A 15,520-nucleotide genomic window follows, 5' to 3' on the forward strand; every position below is an offset into this window, starting at 1 on the left:
TCACACACAGACGGCTCCGCTACATACACGTCACATACAGACGGCTCCGCTACATACAAGTTACAAGTTCAGGTGAACGAAGGAAAGTTGTTGTTTTTTGGCTTGTGGCACGTGCCTGGCGCTCTATTGTTTGTAATACTGGCATGTAATACTGTCTGCTGATGCATATACAGTGTTGGCCAAAAGTATCGCCCCCCTGCAGTTCTGTCAGATAATTCTCGTTGTCTTCCAGATAATGATTACAAGCACAAACTCTTTGGTATTAATATCTTCAAAAGTCAAATCATTGATCATTTTACACAAAACTCCAAAAATGGGCCGGACAGAAGTATTGGCGCCCTCAGCCTAATACTTAGTACTTAGCACAACCTTTAGACACAATAACTGCGCACAACCGCTTCCGCTAACCAGCAATGAGTTTCTTACAAGGCTCTGCTGGAATTTTAGACCATTCTTCTTTGGCAAACTGCTCCAGGTCCCCCCTGAAATGTGAAGGGGGCCTTCTCCAAACTGCCACCAAGAGATCTCTCCTCCCCCACAGGTGTTCTATGGGATTCAGGGCTGGACTCATTGCTGCCACTTTACAAGTCTCCAGGGCTTTCTCTCAAACCATTTTCTAGTGCTGACCTGAAGTGTGTTTTGGGTCCTTGTCCTGCTAGAAGAGCCCTGACCTATATATATTAGAGATGAGCGAACACTAAAATGTTCGAGGTTCGAAATTCGATTCGAACAGCCGCTCAATGTTCGTGTGTTCGAACGGGTTTCGAACCCCATTATAGTCTATGGGGAACAGATACTCGTTAAGGGGGAAACCCAAATCCGTGTCTGGAGGGTCACCAAGTCCGCTATGACACCTCAACAAATGATGCCAACACCTCTGGAATGACACTGGAACAGCAGGGGAAGCATGTCTGGGGGCATCTAACACACCAAGTCCCTCTATTACCCCACTATCGCAGCCTAACAACTACACACTTTACACACTCAAAAAAACCTCTATCAAAGTGGGAAAATACCTGCAAACCTTCTTTACTCCCCAAATGGATGGACACAAACCCCAATTTAAGCTCAATAAACATTAACAACCACCCCTTTAAATCACGTTACCCATGACAACCACAGATGGAATAGGCAATGGTAAATCCTTCATTCCCACCCTGAACTGTCATTGTGAATGTGTGTGATGTGGTAAGACCTTCCAAAATTCACTTTTATGGCCCTTAACATGAGCCCTTCCAAATTAAGTACAAGCCCTTCAGCCTTCTACCTGCAGAGTTTTAGGCACTTTAACTTAGTTTAGCCTTGCACCAGCAGAGATTTCTTGGCCCTTAGAGTGAGTAGAGCCTTTAAAAAGCAGTGTTTTTGGCCCTTGAGTGAGTAGAGCCTTTAAAAAGCAGTGTTTTTGGCCCTTGCAGTGAGTAGAGCCTTGCACCAGCAGGGTTTTTGGCCCTTAGAGTGAGTAGAGCCTTTAAAAAGCAGTGTTTTTGGCCCTTGAGTGAGTAGAGCCTTTAAAAAGCAGGGTTTTTGGCCCTTGGAGTGAGTAGAGCCTTGCAACAGCAGGATTTTTGGCCCTTGGAGTGAGTGGAGCCTTGCACCAGCAGTGTTTTTGGCCCTTGCAGTGAGTAGAGCTCTTAGAAAGCAGTGTTTTTGGCCCTTGGAGTGAGTAGAGACTTGCAACAGCAGGGTTTTTGGCCCTTGGAGTGAGTGGAGCCTTCAAACTACAGTGCTTTTGGCCCTTGTCATGAGTAGAGCCCTTAGAAAGCAGTGTTTTTGGCCCTTGGAGTGAGTAGAGCCTTTCAACAGCAGGGTTTTTGGCCCTTGGAGTGAGTGGAGCCTTGCACCAGCAGTGTTTTTGGCCCTTGCAGTGAGTAGAGCTCTTAGAAAGCAGTGTTTTTGGCCCTTGGAGTGAGTAGAGACTTGCAACAGCAGGGTTTTTGGCCCTTGGCGGGAGTAGACACTCTAACCAGCAGAGTTGGGGGGAATCAGGGTGGATTGACACTCTAACCAGCAGAGTTGGAGGTATCAGGGTGGATTGACACTCTAACCAGCAGAGTTGGGGGTATCAGGGTGGATTGACACTCTAACCAGCAGAGTTGGGGGTATCAGGGTGGATTGATCCTAGTAGGATCAGAATTGTGCAGCGCTGATGGAGGAGGAGTATAAGGAGGAGGAGGAATTGGAGAGGGTGAGCACACACATCACACATGCAACTTCATGTCGGGGTGCTAGACACCAGTGGACATGAAAATGATGGGTCTATCCAGTGGCTGTTCATTTTTATGAGCGTCAGCACTGTCAGCTGACAGACATCTGCCCTTATCCGTAATTATGCCACCAGCAGCGCTGAAGACCCTTTGGGAGGCGTTGCTGGAGGAGTCGGAGGCTAGCAGCGGCTACTGTGGACTTGCGAAAGTGGGCGCACAAGCGCCGCACTTTCACCAGTAGCTTGACTACATTGGGGTATGTTTTCAAAAACCGTTGCACCACTAAATTGAACACATGGGCCAGGCATGGAACGTGTCGTAGGTTGGCAAGCTCCAGAGCCACTACCAGGTTGCGGCCGTTATCACACACGACCATGCCTGGGCCCAGGTGCAGCGGCGAAAACCATGTTGCCGTCTCATCAAGGAGGGCATCCCTCACCTCTGAGGCAGTGTGCTGTCTGTCCCCCAAGTTTATGAGCTTCAGCACGGCCTGCTGACGTCTCCCCACACCAGTGCAGCATTTCCAGCTGGTAGCTGGAGTCAATGTGATGGTGGAGGAGGAGGGTGGTGGCTCAGAGCCCCTGCCAGGAATGTTGGGCAGGGAAATGAGGTAGACCACCCCAGATTGGGACCCGCTCCCAACCTCAACTACATTCACCCAGTGTGCCGTCAGTGAAATGTAGCGTCCCTGTCCGTATGCACTTGTCCACGAATCGGTGGTCAAGTGGACCTTTGTGCAAATCGCGGAACTTAGGGCCCGCCGGATGTTGCGTGACACGTGCTGGTGCAAGACGGGGATGGCACACCGGGAGAAGTAGTGATGGCTAGGGATGGCATAGCGAGGTGCCGCACTTGCTATCAGGTCATGGAAGGCCTGAGTTTCAACAAGCCGGAACGGCAACATCTCCTGGGCCAGCAGTTTGCAGATGTGCGCGTTTAAGGCTTGTGTATGGGGGTGGGTAGCGCTGTATTTTTGCCTGCGCTCTAATGTCTTGGAGATGGTGGGTTGTTTTGAGGAGGCGCATGATGGTACAGGAGAAGGACGTAAGGCAGGAGAAGGACGTAAGGCAGGAGAAGGAGCTAAGGCAGGAGAAGGAGCTGAGGCAGGAAAAGGGGAGGATGAGGGAGAATTCCCCAAAGTGGTGGAGGAAGATGTGGAGGTTTCCTGGCTGCTGGTCTGGACTGCAGCGCCAGCACTGGCAAGAGTGGGAGAGGCAGTGGTGGCAACACCGGATGACGATAGTACAGCGTTTGCTCTCTGCCACTGAGCCCAGTGCTTGCCTTCCAAATGACGACGCATGGCAGTGGTTGTGAGGTTGCTCTTTTCAGAGGCCCTACCCAGTTTCGAGTTGCAGAGTGTGCAAACGGCACTATATTTGTCCGTAGCACAGACATAAAAAAAAATCTCCACACCACCGAAGACCGTGGCCTCGATGGGGGAGTTTTTCTAGGCTGGCTACAAGAGGGAACATTTTGGGCCCTGCTGGCTGCGGCCTGGCTTCGGTGAAGCAGCTGTCCTCTGCCTCTCGACATGCCTCTGCCTCTAGCCACCCTCTTTGGTGCTGCACTTCCCTCCACATCTCCACTGCTCTCTCCGCTTGACATCTACCCTGTCCCGGTCGGGTCAGTGGCCTCATCGTCCACCACCTCCTCTTCCAAATCCTCCAACAACTCCTCCTCTTGCGCAACGACGGCGGCAACAGGCTGCCCTGATGGCAACTGTGTCTCGTCATCGTCGTCACTGAGGGCCGATTGCTGGTCAACAGAAACAACAGGAGATAACGGATGCTCCAGTGTTTGTGTATCAGGGAAGTCATCTGTTACCTCTGGTGATTCAGGACATGGGACAGAGAGAGAGACAGTAAATGGAGCTGAAAACAGCTCCTGGGAGGCGGGAAAGGTGGGATTAGGTTGCTGGGAAGATTGGGCATGTTGTGAGGAAGGAGGAGCAGTCTGTTGGGTAGGAGGAGGAGTTGAGGTAGAGGCTGACTGGCTGGTGGAGAATGTGCTGGAAGCATTGTCCGTCAGCCATTGTAACACCTCTTCCTGGTGCTCGGGCTTACTTAGGTTTGTACCCTGCAGCCTACTCAATGTGGTCATCAAGCCAGGGACTGTGGAGAAGCGCAATGCTTGCTGCCGCAGAGCTGTAGGCGCAGTAGACGCTGTTGGTTGAGCGAAACCTTGCTGAACATCTGCATTTCCAGGCCCCCGTCCTCGTTCTCTTCTCCGTCCCCTTGCGCTAGCTTTACGCATTTTGGATGTACTATTCCCTTTTTGATGGTCTATACACCGCAAAGAAAAGCTGTTTTCCAGCTTTATATGAACTTGAAAATGCAGTGAATTGCTGCAATTTTTCAGGCCCCCCAAAAATGCAAGGTTTTTATCAGGTATATGAACTTGGAAATGCAGTGGATTGCATCAATTTTTCTTTAATTCTTCTTCTTCCTTCTCTATAATACTAGTCGGGAGAAGGGTGGGGCTCAGGAGAGTGTGGGCGAGGAGTCTCCCCGCCCAGTACCTGCCCACACTCTCCTGAGCCCCGCCTTCTCTATAATACTAGTCAGGGAGAGGGGGCAGGGCGTTCTGAAACCCGGACCATGGACCGAAGTGGACCAAGAACAGGGAGCTGGGGGGGGTTTGGGGGGTTTGGGGTTTGTAGTACTAACACGCTCAGCTGGGCTATTCCTTAGTACTACTATTATCAGAACCTCCCACGCTCGTATACAAGACTTCTCCCGAGCTGCACCACTTCTCTGGAATACTCTACCTCGGACAATCAGATTAACTCCCAATTTCTACAGCTTCAAACGCAAACTAAAAACACATCTTATCAGACCGGCCTATCACAATTTCTAACGTAAACCCTTCCATACTATAATTAGATTCCCCAAAATTTAACTTTCCTCTGTCCCCGCTCCCATATTATCCCACATGATATGATGTCTTTTCAAGCTAACTTTATTTGTCCAAGCTCCATCCACATGTTACAGGACACGACTGGTGATGGCTCATAAGGTTTTGTTTGTGTAATGACAGTCACCTCTATTACAAATTTGTCTGAATACTGTATAAGTAATGCCACCCCTGCTACCTCTTGTGTCACCCCCTCTACCTCATAGATTGTAAGCTCTTGTGAGCAGGGCCCTCAGTCCCATTGTGTGAAATGACGTTCTTTGTTATGTATGTGTCTGTATTTGAGCCCTACAAATTGTACAGCGCTGCGGAATATGTTGGCGCTATATAAATAAAATGTATTATTATTATTACTACTAACCTACTCAGCTGGGGTATTACACTAAGGAATAGCCAAGCTGAGCGTATTAGTAGTACTAAGGAATAGCCAAGCTGAGCTAGTCGTGTCAGTACAGGAGGAGTAGCCAGAGGGATGGTTGGGTGTAGTGCAGAGCTCTTTCATCTGTCCGGAGTAGCCGGGCTAACCGCACGGCCAGCTCTTCTATATCTCGCTATAGAAATGCATTGACTAGCGTTGATTGGCCAATCAACCGGATTCGGCCAATCAACGCTAGTTCTGCCTGAGGAGGCGGAGTCTAAAATCGGACCAGAATGGAAACTGCGAACCAGCGTTGATTGGCCGAATCCCGTAGACTGCCCAATCAACGCTGGTCAATGCATTCCTATGTGAAAAAGTCAGCTCCTGCATATCGCAAGCTGACAGGGGATCCCGACATAATAAAAGTACTTGATGCCCCCAGACACGTTTCCCCAGCTGTCCCAGTTGCTTTCCAGGGTGTTGGTATAATTTCCTGGGGTGTGATAGTGGACTTGGTGACCCTCCTGTGTCGAATTGTAGGATCCCCTGTAGCGAAGCATTTTCTCCCATAGACTATAATGGGGTTCGATATTCGATCGAATAGTCGAATATTGAGCGGCTATTCGAAACGAATCTCGAACATTTTACTGTTCGCTCATCTCTAGTAAGATACAATTTTTGGTTAAAACATTTCCCACATTCTGCACATATAAATGTCTTCTTCTGTGTGTGAAGTCTTTGATGCTCCAGAAAAGATGATTTATGAGTAAAACATTTCCCACATTCTGAGCATGAGAATGGCATCTCTCCTGTGTGGGTTCTTATATGATCTACGACTCGTGCTTTTCTGCTAAAATGTTTCCCACATTCAGGACATGGAAATGTTTTTTCATCTCTGTCAGTTCCCTCATGTATGGAAGGATTAGCTCATGGTTCAGAACCAGAAAAGATTTCCCCAGTCTACGTCCAGGTCTTCTACCAATCTGTGATGATCTTCTCCTTTATATTCAGGGGAAGTCTATGGAGCCGCTCATCCAGTCACCGCCTGCAAAATGAAACAGAATTTTTTCAAAACAATTATTTGTCACAGTTTGCTGTGAAGCAGGTATCCATTTGCAGGATGCAGCAATGATCTAAGCAAACAGGGGTAGGGAAACTGTTCCTATGCTACTTCGACTAGCTAATCTCTGCCTGCAGGTGTTGGCCAGCTTACCCCGGGATAGCCCCGGCCCCGACAGCTACTCTCTCTCTCTCAACAAAAAGACCTGTACAGATAGAGAGGGAAAAGGACTTCAAGATTCTAGGGTCTGGTGTTCTAAATTTGGGCACCCCTAGCGAAAAGATTGCTGCAAGGCAAAGACCTGGAACTAGGTAAACTAGCAAGCCCAGTATGCCGACAAACACAAAACAGAGACTAAACGCAAGTATAATGGGAAACCACCAAGACAAACTACACAGAAGGAGACTCTCACCGCTACCCCCAGGATAGAAACAGCAGAGCTCTAGATATTATTCTAGAATACAGGGACCAAGAATTAGCTGCAGATACAACGAAAACCAGCACTGAATGAACAGACAGCCAGTCTTAAATAGAGCCTGGCAACACCTGATAGGATACACCAATGTATACACCTGGGGCTCCCAAACTCCAGCAGACAACAAAGAAGCACATGCAACAGAGAACCAGAGACCAAACATAACCAGGCCACTAGCCATGAGGCAAAGAACTGACCAGGAGAACCACAAAACACCGGTTCAAATCCACACGTTAATATTAATTATCGAGATATTGTAATTACCGAGACATGTCGCACAATAGTCACCAAATCACCATATGAGGATTTCTTATACACAACAGTGTCAGTAACAAGTAATGAGATATCTAACAATCTACAAATCTACTAAATCTAGTTATTCCTAATACAGAACGGACTCTTATATTGTGTATTAGAAAGTCTACAAACCCTCTACCGGGTCATTAAAGGGGAAATACCAGGAAAGTATTACCCATAGAATACCTGATCGGTGGGGTCTGACGGCAGAGACCCCCACCAGGCAGAATGTAGACCTGTCATTTGGTGGATGATGCCCCCATACGCTTCAGTAGGAACACCGGAAATAGCTGAAGTAAAGCGATTGGCTATCTCCGGTGCTCCCATTGTTGTGAATAGGAACCCGGTGTTGTCCGTCCTCAACCCGACCTACAAGCTGCAGTCAGAATGAATGTGCATTGGGGAAAAACACACCCCATTGTCAGGGTTGGTGGGTCTCAGGAATCAGACCTGCATTATTCTGTACGATGTACTGGAAAGCTGGAAAAAACTCAATAGGGTGGAATTGGAGAAAATCTGCGTCTGCACAATCTTCTTCCGAGCTTTATTCTATGGCATTCACTGTTTTCTATAAGTCAGTACGATTCCAGGAATCAAAAAATTTGTAAAGAAAAACAAAAAAAGTTATTGGAGTCGCTGTATTCTGACATTTGTAACTTTCTTACATTTCCGTATACAGACTTAGGGTGCATTCACACTGAGTAAACGCTAGCTTATTTTGTAGAGTAAAATTACACTTGTAAATTTTGCTATCCCATTGACTTCAATGACATTTTACAGGCGTATTTTTACAGGCGTATTTTTTACAGGCGTATTTTTTACAGGCGTATTTTTACACTTGTAAAAAAATATCATTGAAGTCAATGGGATAGCAAAATTTACAAGTGTAATTTTACTCTACAAAATAAGCTAGCGTTTACTCAGTGTGAATGTACCCATAGGGCGTCTTATTTTGCGGGGCGAGATGTACATTTTAGTTGTTCCATTTCGGGGAATGTCTATTGCTTTCATTGCTTTTTATTCAAATTTATATGGGAGGTGAAAAATAAAAAAGGCGGGTCGGCTCTTTTGAGTTTTTTTTTTCCCGGCTACGGCATTCATTGTATGGGAAAAATCCTTTTCTTAGTTTGAAGATCAGGTATTACCAGACCATTAGAGATGAGCGAACAGTAAAATATTCGATGTTCGTTATTCGTTCCGAATAGCATCTCAATATTTGACTATTCGAACGAATATGGAACCCCATTATAGTCTATGGGAGAAAATGCTTTGTTTCAGGGGATCTCACCATTCACCTCAGGAGAGTCACCAAGTCCACTATGACACCCCAGGAAATGATGCCAACACCTCTGCAATGCAACTGGGACAGCAGGGGGCGCATGTCTGGGGGCATCTAACAAGCCAAAGTCTCTCTATTACCCCAACATCACAGCCTAACAACTACACACTTTCCACATTCAAAAAAAACCTCTATCAAAGTGGGAAAATACCTGGAAACCTTCTTTCTTCCCCAAATGGATGGACAGAAACCCAAATTTTAAGCTAAAGAAACTTCGCCATGAGGAAGGGGCTCTGACCCTGAAACGTGTAGGAGGTTAAAGCATTTTTTCCGTGCGTCTATTGTCCCATGTAATCCGAAAAAAGTTTTCATGTAAGTGCTGTGTCTTCTTTATATATTTTTTCACTGGTTTCTTGTCACTATAAATAAGTTTTAAAATGGACTAATAAAGACAAACTGTTTTAATTCGACACTGGACTGGGTGCTGAATTACTAGCTTCTTTTGGATTAACAAGCACCCTTTTAAATCACGTTGCTCATGACAACCACACATGGAATAGACAATGGGAAATCCTTCAGTCCCCACCCTGAACTGTCATTGTGGATATGTGTGTGTGTGTGTGTGTGATGTGGTAAGACCTTCCAAAATTCACTTTTATGGCCCTTAATGTGAGCCTGGATGAATGTAGTTGAGGCTGGGACCGGGTTGCTAACTGGTGGCCTGCTTTGTCTCCAATATTCCTGGCAGGAGTGCTGAAACACCATCCTCCTCCTCCTGCGCCATTGAATCGACCCCAGCTACTGCCGTGGGGAGACGTCAGCAGGCCGCGCTGAAGCTCATCAGCTTGGGGGACAGACAGCACACTGCCTCCGAGGTCAGGGATGCCATCCTGGCTGAGATGGCAATGTGTTTTTCCCTACTACACCTGGGGCCAGGCATGTTTGTCTTGTGTGATAACAGCAAGAACCTGGTAGCGGCTCTGGAGCTTTCCAGCCTCCAACACATTCCATGCCTGGCCCACTTCTAACTTAGTGGTGCAACGTTTTTTGAAAACATACCCCAATGTACATAAGCTACTGGTGAAATTGCGGCGTTGTGAGCACTTTCGCAAGTGTACAGGAGCCGCTGCTAGCCTCCGAAGCCTCCAGCAACGCCTCCATCTGCCAGAACACCGGCTGACGTGCGACGTCCCCACACGCTGTAACTCGACGTACCATATGTTGAGCAGAGTGTGAGAGCAGCAGAGACCCTTGATGGAGTACCATGTCCAAAACCCAAGGGTTCCTCAGAGTCAGCTCCCGCAGTTTCTGCACCATGAGTTTCCATGGGTGGTAGACTTATGTGAAATCCTTTCCCATCCTTTCCACTGGACACTAAACATTAGCATGCGCCCGAGCTGTGGTTATGTGTGATTTTCAGTAAGGGGACAGTGAGCAATTGGAAGAGGAGTTGGTGGACGACGAGGCCACCGACCCGACATGAACAGGGGTGATGTCTAGGGGCGAAAGCAGTGGAAAGATTTGTGGCTTTTATGCTGCTGTTCACATGCGTTTGAAAATTTGAAAGCACATAAAAAACATGAAACATCTATACTTTGCAGATTTCTTTATACCAGGACATGTAGATACTAATGGGGTTTGGAGGTGGAAGATCTTTGACTACTAGGGCCTTTTTTTGATCCTTTGAATTTGTATGTGGTATTTGTAGTTTTGTCAGATTTTTATGTATATAGCAACATGTTTTTCATCCTGTCGTTTAGATCTCTATAATACATGCGTATGATGCTTTCTGTACTTAAACTGCGGGATATGATATATACCGCATTTGCGTTTTTTCTAAGATGGTTTGATAATGTGAATAGCCTTGTATCTTGATATTATGCATTATATTTAAATCATGGTGCGAATGCAGTGAGAAAATCAAATATACATAGGCTGGTGTAGTTACAAATGGTTAAAGAGCATAGAAATAAGGAAAACCAGACATAAAGGAAAGGGTTGAATTTGTTTAATAGATTAATTTGCTTCACATGTGTGACATGAGGAGTAAGAACTATATAAGAGCCGTCATTTCCCTGGAATACTAGAGCACATTAGAAATGGCTATGACTAAGGGACTATTACATCCCGAAACGCGTTAGAGATTTTTATATTTTCAGGTTTTCTGACTTTTTTCACTTACCTGCTTGGTGCTGTATGTTTTAACATCATGCATTAAAAGTTAAATTTTATTTAAAGTCTTGATGGGAAAGCAGTCTTCTCTTGTTCGTTAACTGAAAGCCTACTACGCTGCAACCTCCACCCCAGCTACAAGCGTGGTAAACGCTGTAACACTGGCGTGGGGAGATGTCAGCAGGACGGGCTGAAGCTCATCAACTTGGGGGACAGACAGCACACTGCCTCCGAGGTCAGGGATGCCATCCTGGCTGAGATCGCAATGTGTTTTTCCCTGATACACCTAGGGCCAGGAATTTTTTTCTTGTGTGATAATGGCAGGAACCTGGTAGCAGATCTGGAGCTTGCCAGACTCAAACACGGTCCACACATGGCCCACGTTTTCAACTTGTTGGTGCAAAGGTTCTTTGAAACCTACACCATTGTGCCTGATATACTGGTCAAAGTATGGCCATTTTCGTAAGCGAGAAGGAGCCTCTGCTAGGCAGAAAACATTCAGAGCACACTCCTCTCATCTTCGCACCGTTGGCTGGCGGAGGAAGACAAGGAAGATGGAGTGGCATTTGATTTCACTGTCCCACACGAGGCTTGAGGGTGCACTTCAGTGCATCCCATTGCTTCACCACAGATGGTGAGAAGGGGAGTGGAAAATGGAGGAAATGGAGAGTGACCCTTACAGTTGGGGGCAGCAAAGTCATGCCAAGTAACACACTGGCACACATGGCTGACTTCATGTTGGGTTGCTTTTCAAGAGACAAACTCATACTTCACATCATGGAGAGCAAACAATACTGGATTGAACAAAAAATTGGATTGAGCTGATATAGCCTAACTGCATTTCTGTGTCTCCCACCTAAGTTTTGGGGTTACACACCGTGAAAAACTGAAAAGAGCAGACATAGCCTGACTGAAATTCTGTCTCTCCCACATAGGTTTTGGGGTTACACACCCTGGATATCTGGATTGACCGGACATAGCCTGACTGAATTTCTGTCTCTCCTACCTAGGTTTTGGGGTTACACACCATGAAAAACTGAAAAGAGTGTACATAGCCTGACTGAAATTCTGTCTCTCCCACCTAGGTTTTGGGGTTACACACTGTGAACAACTGTATTGAGCGGACATAACCGGACTGAATTTCTGTCTCTCCCACCTAGGTTTTGGGGGTACACACCCTGGATATCTGGATTGAGTGTACATAGCCTGACTTAATTGCTCTGTATCCTTGTTTTGGGGTTACACAGCCTGAAAAGCTGCTGTGCATGTATATAGCAAGAAGTAACTGCAGTGGATTGCTGCAATTTTTCACGAAACAACAAAGTTCAAGTTTTTTTATCAGCTATATGAACTTGTAATTGCTGTGGATTGATGATAAGTTTCAGGCCCCCCCAAAAAAACATTCAAGGCTTTTTCCAGCTATATGAACTTTTAATTGCTGTAGATTGATGCATGGGAGGTCACATGTTTTCGGCAGCCAATGTGTTTTTTCAATTTTTTTCACTGCCTCCATTGTCGTAGTTCCTGTCCTACCTCCTCTGCACAGTTATTGGTGCAAAAAAAACGCGCCAGGGAAGGTGGGAGGGGGCACAAATTATTACTGCGTATGCGGCCTTGTATTCGATTGTGAACGAACGGCGTTTGCTCATCTCTAATAATAATGGAGGGTCCGGGGGATGGTCATGTCTATGGGATAATGATGGAGGGTCCGGGGGATGGTCATGTCTATGGGATAATGATGGAGGGTCCGGGGGATGGTCATGTCTATGGGATAATGATGGAGGGTCCGGGGGATGGTCATGTCTATGGGATAATGATGGAGGCTCCGGGGGATGGTCATGTCTGTGAGATAATGATGGAGGGTCCGGGGGATGGTCTCAGGTCTGGACATCAGGATGTAAGATGTCCATTGTCTCTCCTGATTCTCACATGAGAAGGTCTCGGAGTATCTCAGGAATCTCTTACAGATGATAAATAGGGGGAAACAATAGGTACAATGCAGATACAATGTGTGCATGGTGGGGGGTCTCAGGAGGATATTGTATGAGGTGGAGCCCAGTGTCATCCTCAATAGTGTCTCTGATCAGGAAGGAGGTAATGGGGGAGGGCAGATGTGGCCACCATAGGGCTATATAGATCCAAGCATTGTCCAGGAGGTTTATTTACCAGAGGACTTACAAGGAGGGAACTTACCTGAGGAGGAGACCCTGACAGGAGATATATATATATACCTGAGCCGAGAGTGCGGAGCGCCCCCGTCTGGTGAGTAGAATATCACTGACTATAATATACTGTAATGATGGTGGACTATAAGGAATAGGTGTCTGTATATGTCATGTGTATGGGTTATGTCTGTCCCCGTGTGTGTGGGGGGTGTCTCCATTTTAACCCTGTAATAACCGGAACAGTCATTTTACCCCTTATGTAACCCCTTAATGACCAGGACATTTTTGTATTTGTTTATTTTTGTTTTGGAAACAATTATAAAAAAAAAAAAAAAAATGTCAATACCTTGCCCACATCACCAGTTGTAGCCCCACGCCTGGTGACACAATACCAAATAAAACTACCATAACTGATAGGGGAAACTATTTTAGGCTGAAGCCCCCACGTTGCGAAGATGCTGCTTCTTACAGTCCCTGCAAAGATTCTGTAGATTCTGGCTGATCCCATCCACAAAGTGAAATTGCAGCTTGTGAATTATATCTGCGGAAACACGAGTGTATATCGTATAGATATAGCATCGTGTTTCTGCCGCGTTTATTCTTTGTTTCTGCGTTTCGCTATGTACAATGCCTTAAGAAGTTTTTTAGTAGCACTTTGTAATAAGAATGTGAACAATGTGATAGAGAGAAACGCGTTACCTCTTTATTGTTGTCTACATTTTACTGGTACTTAGTCATATATGAAAGAAACCTCAGATCTCTACAACCTATATGTTGGTTTCCAGCTGTATACCGCCTCTGTTCTGCTCACACATATACTGTGGGGGATATCAGCTTGTGTAACCTCCATTTTGGATTCCAGGGCCATGTGGGGCGATGCCTGCAGCCGTTTTAGAGAGCTCACCCCCCTCCATAATGAGATGCGACTCCTCTCCTGATCTATGTGACCTCTTTGCCCCCAATCATGTTATGCTAATTATACTGGTCCAACCTGTTCTTTGTCTATACAATGTATCTCACTGGTTAAGGACCTTATAGACCCGGCCTCATTTGTGAAAAAAGACCCACGTCACTTTATATGGCAATAACTTTGGGACGCTATAACTTACACAAGTGATTTTGAGATTGTTTTTTCATGACACATTGTGCTTCATGTTGCTGGAATAGTGTTAAGGTGCCATGTCACATTTGCAGAGCCCCTAAAGTACCAATAATATGTAAATCCCTCAAAAGTGACCCTATTTTAAAAACTACACCCCTCAAGTAATTTCACAAGGGATAATGTACAACGTGAAATTTACAATTTTTAAAGAAATATGCCATTTTGGTGCCCAATACATTGTACCCACTTTGAGTCTTCAGAGACTTACACTCATAAAACCATTAAATGGGCCATCCCGGGGACAAGTTATATATGTGGGTGTACACTGCTGCTTGGACACACAACAGGGCTCAGGAGGGAAGGAGCACTGCGCTTTTTAGCTTTTGGGGTACAGATTTCTGGACACCATGTTGTTTTTGCAGAGCCCTGGAGGTGAAAGTAAATTTGAATTCTCCAAGAAGTGACCCCAATTTGTAGGGGAAATTTTAGGGTCTCTCCAAATGTGACAAAGTGTCCACAAACCAAGAATCTAAATCTGCACTCCAAAAGCACATAGCACCCCTTCACATCTGCCCCCTACTGTGTGCCCTAATGGAAGTTAACACCCACATGTATGACACTGGTGTACCCCGGATAATAATATCATATGTGGGTATACACTGCTGTTTGGGCACAGCCGGGCACAGAAGGAAAGGAGCGCTATTTTGGAGCACAGTTTGTTTTTTGGATGTCCATCAATAAGCCACTTCAGTGCTCGATATGTTGTGCCCAGTTTGTGTCAGCAGAAACACACACTCCAAAAACTGTTAAGCGGGTGACCCGGGCACAACATGTTTTGGAGCTATAATCTCTGATACAAGCTGGGCACAACATATTATGCATTGGAATTACATATTCCTGGAAAAATTGCCATTTTCACTTTTTGCAGTCAGCTGCGTATTCATTTCTGGAGAATAAATTATAGCAACTATTGGATAAATTCCTTCAGGGGGGTGTAGTTTCCAAAATGGGGTGACATGTCAGGGGATTCTACTTTACTGGCATTTCATGAGCTCTGCAAAAGTGTCATGGCATCCAAAAGCTAAACTGTCTAAATCTGTGCGGCAAAAACCAAATATCGCTAATTCCCTTCTTTGCCAGGCTGTGCCCTAATATCAGTTTATACCACATATGGCATGAAGTACACTATCCTGGGTACACCAGTGTCATACATGTCGCATAAACTGCAGTTTGGACGCCCAGCAGGGCACAGATGTGAAGAAGCGCTATGCGGCTTTTGGAGTACAGATGCAGATGTTTGGTACCTGGACACCATGTCATGTTTGCAGGAACTCTAAGGTACCAGAAAAGTGAAATCCCCTAAGGAGCGACCCCATTTTAAAAACTGCACCCCTGAAAGAATTTATCAAGTGTTGTAATAAGCATTAGTATCCCAGGTGGGAATGCACTTGAGTTCTAATGATTTGGTGATTTTTGGGTTTTTTACCTGCACAGT

At 45.9% G+C, this 15,520-nt stretch overlaps 2 protein-coding genes across 2 annotated transcripts in view; one reads left to right on the forward strand and one right to left on the reverse strand.

The window, feature by feature from the left end:
- Positions 1-15,520, forward strand: part of LOC142196121 (uncharacterized) — a 530,658-nt gene that overhangs the window by 329,605 nt on the left and 185,533 nt on the right.
- LOC142196124 (uncharacterized) overlaps positions 1-15,520 on the reverse strand; it is a 305,361-nt gene that overhangs the window by 150,561 nt on the left and 139,280 nt on the right. The window lies entirely within an intron of this gene.

This window comes from Leptodactylus fuscus, chromosome 2 (genome assembly GCF_031893055.1).
Source record: "Leptodactylus fuscus isolate aLepFus1 chromosome 2, aLepFus1.hap2, whole genome shotgun sequence".
NCBI lineage: Eukaryota > Metazoa > Chordata > Amphibia > Anura > Leptodactylidae > Leptodactylus > Leptodactylus fuscus.